The sequence below is a fragment of the Cynocephalus volans genome, chromosome 2 (genome assembly GCF_027409185.1).
Source record: "Cynocephalus volans isolate mCynVol1 chromosome 2, mCynVol1.pri, whole genome shotgun sequence".
Taxonomy (NCBI): domain Eukaryota; kingdom Metazoa; phylum Chordata; class Mammalia; order Dermoptera; family Cynocephalidae; genus Cynocephalus; species Cynocephalus volans.
In genome coordinates, this window is record NC_084461.1 from 19505584 (window position 1) to 19520512 (window position 14929).

Here is a 14929-nt window from a genome sequence, read left to right on the forward strand (position 1 = left end):
TCCAGTCACTTTTGATCGGGTGTCAAAAGTATATTTAAAACATGTTTTAAAATATCAAGTTCTGAGATGATTCTGTTTTCCTTCTGATACATTTTCTTTGCTTGTTCTAGACATCTCAGGATATTAACAAACCAAGGTTATGATATTTAACTTCAACACTTAGAATAATAAAAACCTACTTTTTGGTTAAGTGCTGACTCGGGTCACAAAATAACAGGATTGGAGGCTGCTTAGCAGGGCTCTCTTCATGGGCATGTCTGGTCTCTAAATTGTGTTCCCATAATCCCAGGAGGCTCTCAGAAGCACATCTTATGTTCTCCGTTGTCTCCCTCACAAGAGGCAAATACACATTGAAGAAAAATGGTTCTAAATGCTATGCTAAGATCTCAGAATATGTTTTATTTTCTAAGAAGATGGCCCAAAGATTTTTGGCAAATTTTGATATAAATAACTTGACATGGACACTTACTGAGATTCTATTTTACTTGTGGTTTCTCAAGAGTGGCCACAGTTCATTGTTTTTATATTAATTATAATTTCCTGCACGATGGCCAATATAATGTTTTGTATTCAACATATACATTGCATGAACAAATGCAAATTGAAATATTATGCATGGCCAGTGTTTTAAAAATTTTTGTCACATTATTTTACATGAACAAATACTATACATTTAGTTTTAATAAATATGTTATGACATTTTTATAAAGAAAATCTGTAAGCAACAATGTCCTGAAAAAATAAGAACTTTAAACTTGCTTTGTCTTGAATTTTCCATGATGTTCAAGGAGAAAAAAATATATAATGGCTCTATATATTTTTGGAAGCACTATAAACCTAGTGGGGCAACATATGCTTCAGAAATATTATTTTAGAATTTCTAAAATACACACACAGATCAACTACAACAAAGGAAAAGGAAAAGATAATTCATATTATTTTGTTCTCATTATCCACTTAGGAATGGAAAAAAGAGACTCAAACAGATATTTGTACAACATTGTTCATAGCAGTATTAGTCAGAATAGCCAAAAAGTGGAAGCAATGCAAATGTTCATCATTTGATGAGTAGATAAACAATGTGGTTGTTACATGCTCTGGAATACTATTCAGTCTTTAAAAAGGAATGTAATTCAGATACATGCTACAACATGGATGAAGCTTGAAGACATTGTGCTAAGTGAAATAACCCAGACAAAAAAGGACAAACATTGTATGATTTCACTTATATGTGGTACCTAGAATAGTTAAAATTATAGAGAAAGAAAGTAGAGCAGTGGTCACAGATATTGCAAAAGTGAGAAATGGAGAGTTACTGTTTAATGGACATAGAGTTTCAGTTTGGGGTGATGAAAAATTTTGGAGATACACAGTGGTGGTGGATACACAACAATGTGAATGTACTTAATGCTCCTGACTTGCACATGTAAAATGGTTAAAATGGCAAATTTCTTGTTTTGTACATTCTACCAGAATAAAAAATAATCAAGACAAAATTCTTTTCTCCCCCATGTGGCCTGAGAAGTATAGAAATTTAATTAATTGTTCTAAAATGTGTGTATATAGTAAGGAATAATTTTGTTTCACAGGGAAATAAAATATACTGGTCCCATTAGAATAGTGAACTTAACTTTTTCCACTAAAAATGGCAGAATTGTGTCCTTGATATGAGAAAAAGATACAATGTCCCTGACGTCAAAGACCTCACCATCAAGCTGATATTTTGTGCAATATCCAATGCATCTGTCTTTAATCCATATGTATTGCTTAAGATTATATCACTGTATTGAAAAGTATTCCTTGAAAGCATCAATAACACTTTCAGTTTTTTAAAAATATATAAGTATGAGAGTGCTTAGTACTTCAAAAAGTTCACAGAAAAATAGAATAAAAGATAACATTAAACTTTCCATGAACTTTTTGAAGTACACTCATGTGTATGTGTGTGTGTGTGTGTGTGTGTGTGTGTGTGTATAGTATGTGTAAGAGAGAGAGAAAAATAGTTGTAGGTATACACACGCATGCACACACACATATATGGTTGTGTTTGTGTATATGGGAGTTTATGTATGTGTATTTATATATATATATATATACACACACACATACATATATGCATATACATATAGACATTTGAGGGTACTTCAAAAAGTTCATGGAAAAATAAAAATAAAAGTCAATGTTAATCTTTCCATGAACTTTTAAAAAAATGATATATTTATTTTAATTAACACATTGTAATTGTACATATTTTGGGGATACAATATGATATTATGATACATATATATGTTGTATAATGATTGGGTCAGGGTAGTTAATGTATCCATAACCTCATGCATTCATCATTTCTTTGTGGCAAAAACATTCAAAAGTCTCTAGTTACTATGGAATATACAAAACTTAACTGTTAACCATAGTCACCCTCCTGTGCAATAGAACAGAACTAATTCCCCCTTTCTAACTGTAATTTTGTACACGTTGGCCAGCCTTTCCCAGGTTTCCTTTCCCTGTTTTCCTTTCCCCTTCCCTCCCCAGTTTCTAGTAACCACTCTTCTACTCTCTGTATCTATAATATTGACTTATTTACTTTTTTAAAGATTCCATAAGTGAATAAGGTCATGTAGTATTTGTCTTTCTGTGCCTAGCTTACTTCACTTAACATAATGACCTCCAAGTCCATCCAAGTTGCCATAAATGACAGTATTATATTCTTTTTATGAGTGAATACTATTACATTGCATATGCACACACACACACACACACACACACACACACACCATTTTTTTTTTATTCATCTATTTTTGGACACTTACACTGATTTCATGTTTTGGCTATTGTAAATTGTGCTGCGATAAACATGGGAGTGCATGTATTTCTTCAGCATACTGACTTTATTTCTTCTGGGTATATATCCAGTAATGGGATTGCTAGATCATACAGTAGTTCTAATTTTAATTTTTTGAAGGATCTTCATACTGTTTTTTATGATATATATAAAATATATATTTTTATAGTATATATTCTATTAATATAGTCTTGATATGTATTATTGCTATATTCTATATATAGAATATATATTATGTATAATATATGATAATAATATATTGTATACATATTTTTGATTTCAACCCCTTGTCAGAGGTATAGTTTGTAAATATTTTCTCCCATTCTGTGAGTTGTCTCTTCACTCTGTTAACAGTTTCTTTTGATGTGCAAAGGCTTTTCAGTTCGACTTAATCCCCCTTGTCGATTATTGCTTTTATTATGTGTGCTTTTAAAGTCTCATTTAAAAAACTTCTTGTGCAGCCCCATGTCATGTATCATTTCCCCTATGTTTTTGTGTACTAGTTTCATAGTTCGGAGGTTTACATTTACATCTTTAATCCATTTTTAGTTGATTTTTGTATATGGTGAGAGGTAAGGATCTCATTTTTCTGCATGTGGATATCAAGTTTTCCCAGCACAATTTACTGAAATGACTGTCTTTTCCCCAATACGTATTCTTGGCACCTTTGTCAAATATCAGTTGGGTGTAGGTGTGTGAATTTATTTATGGGCTCTCTATTCTGTCGCACTGGTCTATGTGTTTGTTTTATGCCAGCACCATACAGGATTGATTACTATAGCTTTGCAGTATAATATGAAGTCAAGCAGTGTGATGCCTCCAGCTTTATTCACTTTTCCCAGCATTGCTTTAGCTATTCAGGATCTTTTTTTGGTTCCATATGAATTTTAGGATTGCTTTTTCTATTTCAGTGAAGAATTTCATTGGTATTTTGGTGGGGATTATGTTAAATCTGTAGATTGAAAAAGTTGTAATAACTGTTTTAACAATATTAATCCTTCTAATCCATGAACATGGGATATCTTTCCATTTATTTATATCCTCTTCAGTTTCTTTCTTCAGAGTTTTATAGTTTTCATTGTAGAAGTCTTTCACCTCCTTGATTAGTTTATTCTTAGATAGCTTTTTTTTATTTTGTACTTCTTGTAAAATAAATTTTCTTGATCTCTTTTTCAGACAGTTGATAGTTTGCTTTTAGTATATAGAAATGCTACTGAATTTTGTATGTTGGTTTTGTATCCTGCAATTTACTGAATTTGTTTATTAATTTCTATCAGTTTTTTGGTGGAGTCTGTGGGGTTTTTTTTATACATAAGATCATGTCAGCAAACAAGCACAGTTTGACTTCCTCATTTTCAATTTGTATGTCTTTTATTTCTTTCTCTTGTCTAATTTCTCTGGCTAGGACGTCTAGAATAGAAGTGGCGAAAATGGGCATCCTTGTCTTGTTCCTGATCTAAAAGGAAAAACATTCAGCTTTTCTGCATTCAATATGATGTTAGCTATGGGTTTGTCATATATGGCCTATGTTGTATTGAGGTATATATCTTCCTTACATATTTTGATAAGAGTTTTTATCATGAAGGAATGTTGAATTTTGTCAAATGCTTTTTCTTTGTCAATTGAAATGATCATTTTTTTTTGTCTTTCTGTTAATGTGGTATATCATATCTATTGATTTGCATGTTTGAAACCATCTTTACATCCCTGAGATAGATACCACTTGACAATAATGAATGATCCTTTTAATGTGCTGTCGGATTCTGTTTGCTAGTATCCTGTTGAGAATTTTTGCATCTATGTTCATCAGGGATATTGGTCCGTAATTTTGTTGTTGTTGCATCCTTATCTGGTTTTGGAATCAGAGTAATGCCAGCCTTATAAAATTAGTTGGAAAATATTCCCTCCTCCTCAGTTCTTTGAAATAATCTAAACAGGACTAGTATTGCTTCTTTATTTGTTGTTGTTTGGTATAATTCAGTAGTGAAGCTATCAGATCCTGGACTTTTCTTTAATTGAAAATGTTGTATTGCTGATTCAATTCCCTCACTAGTTACAGATTTTTTTATTTCTTTATAGTCTAATCTTCCATGAACTTTTTGAAGTACCCTAGTATTTATAGCTTTAGTTATAAATCCATCTAAAAGAAAGATTGATTCAAGAATAAAATTTGAGAAATTCTAAATATTTCTACATTACATGAATCAATACAGGAAGTTGTTATTTAGCACAATCAATACAAAGAATTAGCACAACTGCATTTTTTATTTAGGGGAGTGATAAAGTGATTTATGGTATACCTGGAGTAGTGGTTCATGGAACAGAGTGTGGTGCCTGAACCAGCAGCATTAGCTATGCCTTGGAACTAATTAGAAATACATCCCAAACGTACTGAATGAGAAACTCTGAGTCAAGCAACCTGGTGACTCAGATACCGAATATGTTGTGAGAACCACTTCTGTACAATTTCAAATAAAAGAGTAAATGAATAAAATTTTTATTATGGAGAGAAATTCAACCTATATCAAAAAATGAATTTCACAGAAACAAAGTGTTATTTCGTCCACCTCACTAATACAATGGTTACATATAGTGATGTAGACCCACCCATATCATATTCTTAGATATATTGAAAACAACATCAAAATCATTTTTTTCTCTAAAATAAAAGGGAACTTGAGATATTGATGACAATAAAATAATTTTGTGATAGATTCACGTATCAAAATTATGTTTTTAATCTTTGTATATTCAAGTGCAACACTGAAAATTGTGGAATATAGTAGAAGCTTTCATACTTATTTTAAAAAGTTGAAAATTAGTTAAGAAAGTAATTGAATTAAATATGTATGTGTTATGCATAATGCTTACACACATAGGGTTGCCTAATGGAAAACACTGGGATGGTTTTCCCATGTTGCCAGATGGCATTTCTTGCTCTGCCACTAACTAGGTTATCAGTTTGAACAATTCACCCAGGCTGGAACCTCTATGTGACTCGACTCCCACTATGAAAACATCCAGTCAGATGATTCACAGACTTATATTTAACAGAAAATATTTGAGAGATTTAAAGTTTAAAAAAATGATATCATCAAAAGGCAAGGTATATGGGCCCACTGAATGCCAGGAACCATCTGGGGAAGACAACACTTTGGATTAGTATTGTCACCAACTGTTAGAACTCAGAAAGTTAAAAGCACGGAAGAGCATAGACAAATAGTAAAAACAGGAAGCAAGGAAGGGTGGAAGCAAGGAAGGGTGGAAGAAAGGAAGGAAGAGAAAAAAGAGAAGACACTGGAGGCAGTGAATGCAGTAGGTGATGCAGGACTTGGTAACAAGTCCAAATGAAAACAGGTATGACTAATTAGTTGAAAGAAGGAAATTCAGCTGATAAAAATGGAAGTTTCTTGAAGAGTAAATAGACCGACAGCAGTGTATGATAGAGAAAATTTAAGCATTAAGTCATTGAAATGGAGAAACTCAGGTGCCACAAAGCGTACTTAAATTGTTTGTATCTGATTTCCTCTTGTGCAGAGGCCTTATTCCCTCTGAAAACAGAAGAAATGGATTTAAAATGTATTTTGGTTTAAAATAATCTCCATTTAATTTAATTTTGCATAAGTAAACATTTAGTGAGTCACAACTCAAAATGCCTGTTGAAGGGCCGGCCCGTGGCTCACTCGGGAGAGTGCGGTGCTGATAACACCAAGGCCCCGGGTTCGGATCCCATATACGGATGGCCGGTTCGCTCACTGGCTGAGCGTGGTGCTGACAACACCAAGTCAAGGGTTAAGATCCCCTTACTGGTCATCTTTAAAAAAAAAAAAAAAAATTGCCTGTTGAAGTAAATCCTACTCATTTATCTCCCTAAGAAAGCATCTGGGTACATAACTACATAGTGGCACTCCAGTACACTCAGGTTTAAGATGACACTGTGATCTTGTCCCTAGATGTCCAGGATCTATGCCCACTGAGATAGGATTTCTTTTACTCGGTCCTTTTTTATTTCTCTACCCAAAGGATGATATCTGAGTTCTCTTCCTACCTCCATGCAATGGACAACTGTGATTTCCTTGTTCTTACCCTAGGACTTGATTGCTTCACTATTATACATCCTTAGATTGAGGCACCTATTTCATATGCCTCCTGTGTGAGTGAGGCCATTACTTTCAGTCCGTCTTCTGTCAACCCCAGGCTAGATTCTTTACTCATTTGCCCGCAATCTGTTCCCATAGAGTCTGCCCTCTATGTATTGTATCCTCTAGGTTACCTTTCTTGTTATTTTGAAGAAATGATCACCCAATGAAAAGTGCCAGCAAGAAATCAGAATGTAAGAGGCAAGGGGTGTATATTTATTCTCCTCTCCTTTCCCTGCTTAGGCAAAGTTTGGCCAATTGTCACATTCTTCTATAGCGACAGCCCCTCTTGGAAAGCTCCAGTTTTCTACTTCCAGCTATCCCCTGGCTTTTGTCACAAGTTTTATTTCCTTGACCCTTAAACCCAGTGGTAGTAATAATTTCTTTTTGTTATTAGTTCCTGGTGCCTCACCATACTTTTCTGGTTCCCTTAAACTTCTTGAATTTCATACAACCCTCTATGATTGTTGCATCACTTTTATGTCAAGTATTAGACGATATACTTTTGTTAATCATCTCTTAATACCAGCCATGAAGCATCTTGTAGCTTTGATAAGGTCTCTGCCTTAGAGCATATAGTAACTCCAGATTGTTCTTAGAAAATGAAGAAAGAAGGCCAAATAATTGAGAATCCGTGCAAATAATATAGAACATAATTGCCACTTATTGTTTTCCAACTCAGGGGTTTCCACTTAAGGGAAAAGCCAAGATCATGGGCTCTAAATTCCTTACCTTTCTCATTTTCTCTTCTCCCTCCCATTATTTTTTTCCTCCTATTTTCCCTCTCTTCCTTTGATAGAAGATCCTATATCATACCAAGCTTTAGGCATTAGCCCCTGCTTCTCTATTACAAACAAGTTAAAGGAACTTCAAGAAAAAAAGAAAAGAAAAGAAAAAAAGTTCCAGTGAAAGGGAAAACATTTGGGGATTTACTTAAAGAAAAGGGGGTCAGAATATATGAATTTTGAGATCTAGCCTCTTAGAAGTGATGAAGAAGTCGTTGTTGTGCCTGCATCCTTGGGTGCCTGCAGTGCAGGAGAAAATGAAATCATTGTATTTAATATTTAAATACTTAGTGACTGGCAATGATAAATGTCATCTGACATTACTATTAACAAATTAGTGACCATTTGTAAATGAAATATTTCTCAAACTTATTTTGCATCTGAAGAATATGATTGTATGTTGAAAAGTAGTCTAGAAATGGCTCTTTCAATATTAAAGTAAGAAATGAATTATCTGTTTAATTTTCATTTTATCCTTTCACAATCATTAATTAATTTTCCATGGACTGGTAAGTAATGTAATGTTTCCAAAAAAAAATAAGACATGTCTTAATATGTACAGATTTTAAATGTTAATTTGACCATTTGGAAGGTCAAAATTGTATTTTCTATTTATTGGTATTGCATACTAACATCTTGAAAGAAACAAGTTCAACTAAACAAAAGTGTCTGACATTTTAAAATGTTAACCCATGTGCTTTATTGTCCAATATAATGAATAGATTGCCAAAATACCCTGTCAATTTTGAATTATTTTAAAAGAAAGAACACAGCATGAATGACAATATTTTTCTTGAAATTTATAAAGCTTGAGGCAATTAAACAAAGCCATTTTATCACAACTAAAAATGAGATAACCTCATATTTCTGAGAAGTAGAGATTATTGGTCCTGAAGGAAAGTTTAGTTGTTTGTAGAAGGTGGAGTTGAATATTAATGGGGACTGATGATTATAATTCAAATTTCCTTTTTCTCAAAAGTAACATTTATTCTCAAAGAAGAAAAATAGAACTTCATACAGATTTAAAGGTGTCTATAGGCTACAGCAAGCTCTTTTATTCAATCTGAATTATCAAAAAATAAGATATCTTTGGATTATATATTCAGTGAGAAAAGTATGAAGTGAAATTTGACTAGGTTGGTATTTCAGACTGGGTTTTACTCTAACATTGGAAATCTAGAGTCTGTTTCAGCCTAGCAAGCCTTTGTCATTCGAGTACTCTCAATGTGCACAAACCGTATGTTTGAGAAAGATAAAACTTTAATAGATTACACAGAGGAAAAAAAAGGAATGGACAAAAGATATACCCAAGAACCAACCTCAATTATTTCCACTTAGCCTCAAGTAGCATATAATCACATTCTCGTTTGTTACATACATTTTCACCTTGACTATGACTCACACACGATATAAATGATGGTTTTCATTTCTGCTTTTTTGTTGCTGAACTCTGACAGAAATCTCCCATGCACACCACTCCCTTGTGGCAGCTATTAGCTGGAAGAGGTAAGGGGAGCTGAGAGTGACACCTATAAAGGAAACGTGGGTGAGTCCTGCTTCTTTCTGATGGGGGAAGGACAGAAAGAAGCCCTTCAGGTACCTGAGAGTCTTACCCGGAGTACTAACAAGTGGCAGTCTATCACGGGGAAGGGAGGAAAACTGACACAAACCCCTCAAGTTCTGCTAAATGTAAGCATTTGTTACCTAAATATATTATTATGAAATTATTAAAGCATGCAAAAAAGTTCCAAAAAGTATGCAACGAGCACCAGCATACTCACCACATAGATTCTACCAATGACATAAACCTTGTCACACATCACTCCATCTATCTATCTTCTATTTTTGTAAGGAAGTTGGAGACAGGAGGACACATCTCTTCAAATAGTGCAGCATGCGTATAATTAATGAAGGGTCAAAATTGTTTATTTGCATTTGAATATATAATAAAATGTGAAAATAGTAAATGGACTGTTTTCTGTTTGGTAGCCTTTGCGTATTGTATTTTTGGAAGGAATCTATCATGTCTTTACACCTTTTTAAAACACACACAAACACACACAGAGACATACATATAGTTGTGCTATGATTTATAGTTATGACACACAAGACCTTAAGTGTACAGTTTTATCTGTTTTGACACATGCACATACCTTGTAACCCAACATAACTATTAAATATTCATTATTTTCATTACTCCTGAAAAAACTCTAATTCCTTTCCCACTTAATTAGTGAATATTTTCCCAGCAGCAGGTCAATTGCTTTTCTGTTTGTGCAAAAAAAAAAAAAAGAAAAAAAGAAAAAAATGCTTATAATAAAACTTTATGTAAATGGGCTATAGACATTTTTATGTACAACATCTTTTATTACATATTCTTTTGAGATTTATCCACGTTGTGTGTATCAGAATATTTATTTATTTATTTATTATTCTTTTAAAAATTTTTATTGAATCAAAATTATTATACAAATTTTGGGGGTTCAACATTGAGATACGTTGATCAAATCAATATTACTAGCATATATATTGTTACAAATCATAATTATTCTTTATGCTCCTTGTCCAATCTCTCCCCATCCCCCACTTCCTCCCACCTTCCCCCTCTAATTACCCTGGATTTCTTCCCTCCTTCTGAAAGAATAATGATTACTCTGTTGATTTGTTGCCTAGATAATCTGTCCAATGCTGAGAGGTGAGGTCAGGTCCCCTAATATTATCATAGAGCCGATGCTTCTTCTGTCATTCTGAAATAGGCTTTGTGAAGAGAGATGTTCTCTTCTTTTATTTATCTCTGCTAGTGACTCGCCTTATGTCAATGCACTCCAGTGGCTGGCAGACCATCTGCATGGTGGTTGTGGCATCTAGCTGCTTTTGCGGCAGCCATGGTTATAGCGGTGGCTGTGGTGGGTCACCCACATGGAAATGATGTTTTAGACATGCTCCTTTGTGCTGACGGTGTGTCTGGCTGTGGGGATTGTCTGGTCCCTGAATCTATGCCTCAGGTCCCTGGGTGGGACCCAAGGCACTAGTGTGGTGTGCCTGGTTGTGGGAGGGGTGTCTGGTCCATTTCTCCATGCTTCTGGTTCCCCTGAAGCCCGGGTGGTGTGCCTGATTGTTGGAGGGGGGCCCAGTTCCCAGCTCCATACCTAGGGTCCCCAGGCAGGACCCCAAGGGGCTGGCAGTTTGCCTGCTTGTGGGTGGGGGGTCTTGTCCCCTTCTCCATGCCTCAGGAACCCAGGTGGGCCTTGAGGTTCTGGGTGGTGTGCTTGGTTGTGGGAGGGGGGGTCTGGTCCACTACTCCAAACCTCAGGTCCCCAGGAAGGCCCCATGGCACTGGCATGGTGTGCCTGGTTGTGGGCAGGGGGTCCAGTCCCCATCTCCCTGCCTTGGATCCCTGGGTGGGCCCTGAGGTGCTGGCACAGTGCCTGTTTTGGTCCCCAGGTGGGCCCCGAGGCTCTGGCATGGTGTGCCTAGTTGTGGGAGGGGGTCCAGTCCCCTTCTCCAGGACTCAGGTCCCTAGATGGGCTCTGAGGCACTGGTGCAGTGTGCCTTATTGTGGGAGGGGTGTCCAGTCCCTGGCTCCATGCTCTGGGGCCCTGGGTGGCACCCCGGGGTGCTGCCAGTGTTTCTGTTTGTGGGTCATGGGTCCGGTCCCTGACTACATGTCCCATGCCCCCAGGCAAGCTCTGAGCCACTTGCAGTCAGTTGTGTGTGTCAGTTCTGGTCCCTGGTTCCAAGTCTTGTTTTCCTGGGCTGGCCCAGAGGCACTGGCAGTGTGAATGGTTGTGGGCAGGGATCTGGTCCCAGATCCATACCTCATGTCCCTTGGTGGGCCCCAAGGCACTTGTGGTGTGCCTAGGCTGGAACTTAATTTTTGTCCTTTGCTTACTTCTTAAATGTTGGGCCTTAAAAACTAATGCCACCTTAAGTGACATTACAAGCGACGCCATTATAGGCCCACAAGGGCATATTAAGGTGGCAGCCTAAGGTGGTACTGGGAGAAAGTAGGGTGGGAGTGTCTGCGGGAACCTTGCCTTAGCCCTTATTGGCCAAATACGTGCTTCTGTGCTTGTGAACACTGCGTGGTTGCAATAGCTAGGCATTGAGACAGGATGCATGCCCTTGACCTTTAAGCTGATAGGATTATGTTAAAACCTCCCCTCCCATATGCCTATAAAAGCAAGTGCTTGTGCGGTAATAAACGGAACTGTTCGACAGAACCCGCTGCGGCGTCTGAGTGTCTTTTAAGCAGGCTGATTTTGGGGGGCCGGCGGCTGTGCTCACCTCTCTTCACGGCTCTCTTCCCCCGTCTCCTTCCAAAGGGGGCAGGAGGGAAAGAGGAATCCCGGGCCATTTGCTTGCCCACCGAAAGAACGAGGCTAGGGCTGTTCGGGTCGGCCAGCGGCGGACCCTACACTTAAACAGGGAAACTTCATGTGGGAACCAGTACTTGAGCTGTGTGGTTGAGCTAAATTGCTGCTTTGCTGCTGCTTCCCTAGGGAAGGCTTTTGGTGCAGCTCAGGGTTTAATGGTTGACTTTATAGGTACCTCCAGCTCTCCAGAGACCCAGTGCACCTGGGTTGTGTAGAAAATCTGATCTGGGCCTGAGTTTTTTCATCAAACTGCACCCCATGAAATTCTGCATTCCTGAACAGTCTCATCTGAGTGGTCCTGTGCTGATTGAGGGTTGGATCAGCTGTCCTTGCTGTGTCCCAGTGTTCTCCCAGTGGGCCCATCTCTCCAACCTCCTGTGCTCCAAACACTTCCCATTGGACAGGCCCTGTGTTGGTACCCTGTGATGACTCACCAGCCTTTGAGTGGCTCCCCTTTTTCAATTTTTCTGGCTCCTCACTCCTGCTTGATTCCATGGGAACCCTATTAGTGGTCTTGCTGTCCTGGGGGCCACCAAGGCCCTCTTCTCCCCTGGTGCCTCCAAATAACTCCATCTGAAGGGCATAGCTGAGGCTTCTGCCTGCTCCTGCTCCATATCCTGAGCAACTTGAGCCTGAAAGTGGCCATGGACCTAAACACTCAGAGCAGCTTTTTCTTTCTCTCATCATGGTTTCTCCCACCTTCATGAATTCTGTAGGTCTCTCCTCCTCTTCCCGAGCTCCAATGGCCCCAGCTTGGCTGATGTTACACTTTTGTAGTTGTAAATTGGTTGATTTGTGGGAGAGAGTGACACTGCGGACTGTCTATTCCATCATCTTGATGAGAACTCTAGAAATTTTGGCTTTTTATTGCTGATAGTATTTTGTTTTATGAATATATCACCATCTTTTGTGGATATCTGTGATGTTTCCAGCATTTGGAAACATTTTTAAGACTAATTTGAATATTTTGTAAACTTTTTGTGTGTGTGTGTGTGTGGCATAGGCTTTTTTATTTTTATGTAACTAGGAATGAAGTTACTATGCCATTTGGTAGGTGTACATTTAATTTTCTAAATAATGGTTGAACTATTGCACAAAGTTCCACTCCCACAAACAATCTGTTATAGTATGGATTTCTTCCACATTCTTCCTAACATTTAACATTGTCTTTCTTTTTCATTCAAGTCATGCTGTTGGCTATGCAGTATTGCTCTATTATGGCTTTAATTCACATTTAAATAAGAAATGATGTTGTTTACCTTTATATGTACTTGTTCGCAATCTGGATATATTCTTCTAAAAAGTGTATGTTCAAGTTTTTGCTCACTTTGAATAGTTTATCTTTAAAAATTACACACACGTAAAATATTCAGTTTTCATCTTAAAAAAATATATACATATGCTATAAATCTTATTCATATATATGTGTATATATTTATAAACAGTATTTTATATATATATATAGTTTTTGTGAATTGTTTTTTACTTGAAAATATATATTACAGAGTATTTTAGATCAGGATACATATTCATTTACTAACTACATAGGAGAATGTTTTCCTCATTAGCTCATCATTAACCTAACTACACCTTTATTGATGACAATTTTATTTTTATTTTATTTTATCTTTTTTTATTTTTTAAAAAAATTTATTGTAACATAGTTGATTGTACATTTCTGTGGGGTACAGCATTGAATATCATTATCTGTGTGCAATATGTGATGCTCAAATCATGTGATAATTAGTATATTCAACATTATACAGTGCAATAGTATTTCATGGGCCTTAACCAATTTTAGATTTCTAGTCTTTCCCTTTATTTTGTTGACTAAGTAAGCGATCTGGTAGAATCATATATTTACTTATTTCTGGCAGACATAAAGGTATTATCCTGGGTCATCACTGATAAGGCCAGAGTTTACCGACTAGAGATTACTCCATCCCTCCCATGTTCACTGGTTATCTAGTGTCTGCACAAGGCATTTTCTCAGTGACAGGTTCACTGGCTTTTCGGTGTTTTCCACCAGTCCTCTCTGCTAATCCAGAACATATCTGAAGTAGGCTGTTATCTCATGTTACCAAATGTTAAAAAATTTGAGGTTCCCAAAAGTGCAGATCCCCTTGTATCTTCAGTATACTGGTGTCATAACAGCTTCACAGAGAAATGAGAGTAATTTTCTACTCAAGCTTCATAACTAGTTTACGGTTCTTCTCTCAGAATCACAATTTTTCTTAGCTCTACATTCCCCAATTGATCTGATCTCTGACCTCAGGCAAAAAATATCCCCCAAGGTCTATTCCCCTTATCATCAACTATGTGAGTCTTATACCTAATATTCATTCCTTTCAGTGTAGGATTCATAACAACAAGGTTTTAAAACATTTCCAGATTTTCATTTTCCATTTTAGAAATGCCTCCTAAGCAGTGAAGCAGTAAATGTTGTCAGTTTTCTGTTATATGGAATTGTTTCACAATAGATAACATATGGGAATATCATAAAGAGTTTATTTTATTTCCAAGTCAGGCATTCACTATAGGCAATTGGCAAGATGTATGATTTCAAATTTATCTGCATTTACGAATCTTTAGATGGGTAATTTCTAACATTCAACCAGCGAGAATAGAGGTTAAAGGTAGGTAAGGAGCAGTTTTTATTTTCCGTGGAAGTGTTTTCTTTTTTGACAGGGTTACTTTGAAATCCAAGAGGTTACTCAATTTCTTAGGAAAAAAGGAAAAGGAATATTTCACAGATGGTTTAAGATAGCAGCCATATAGTACTTT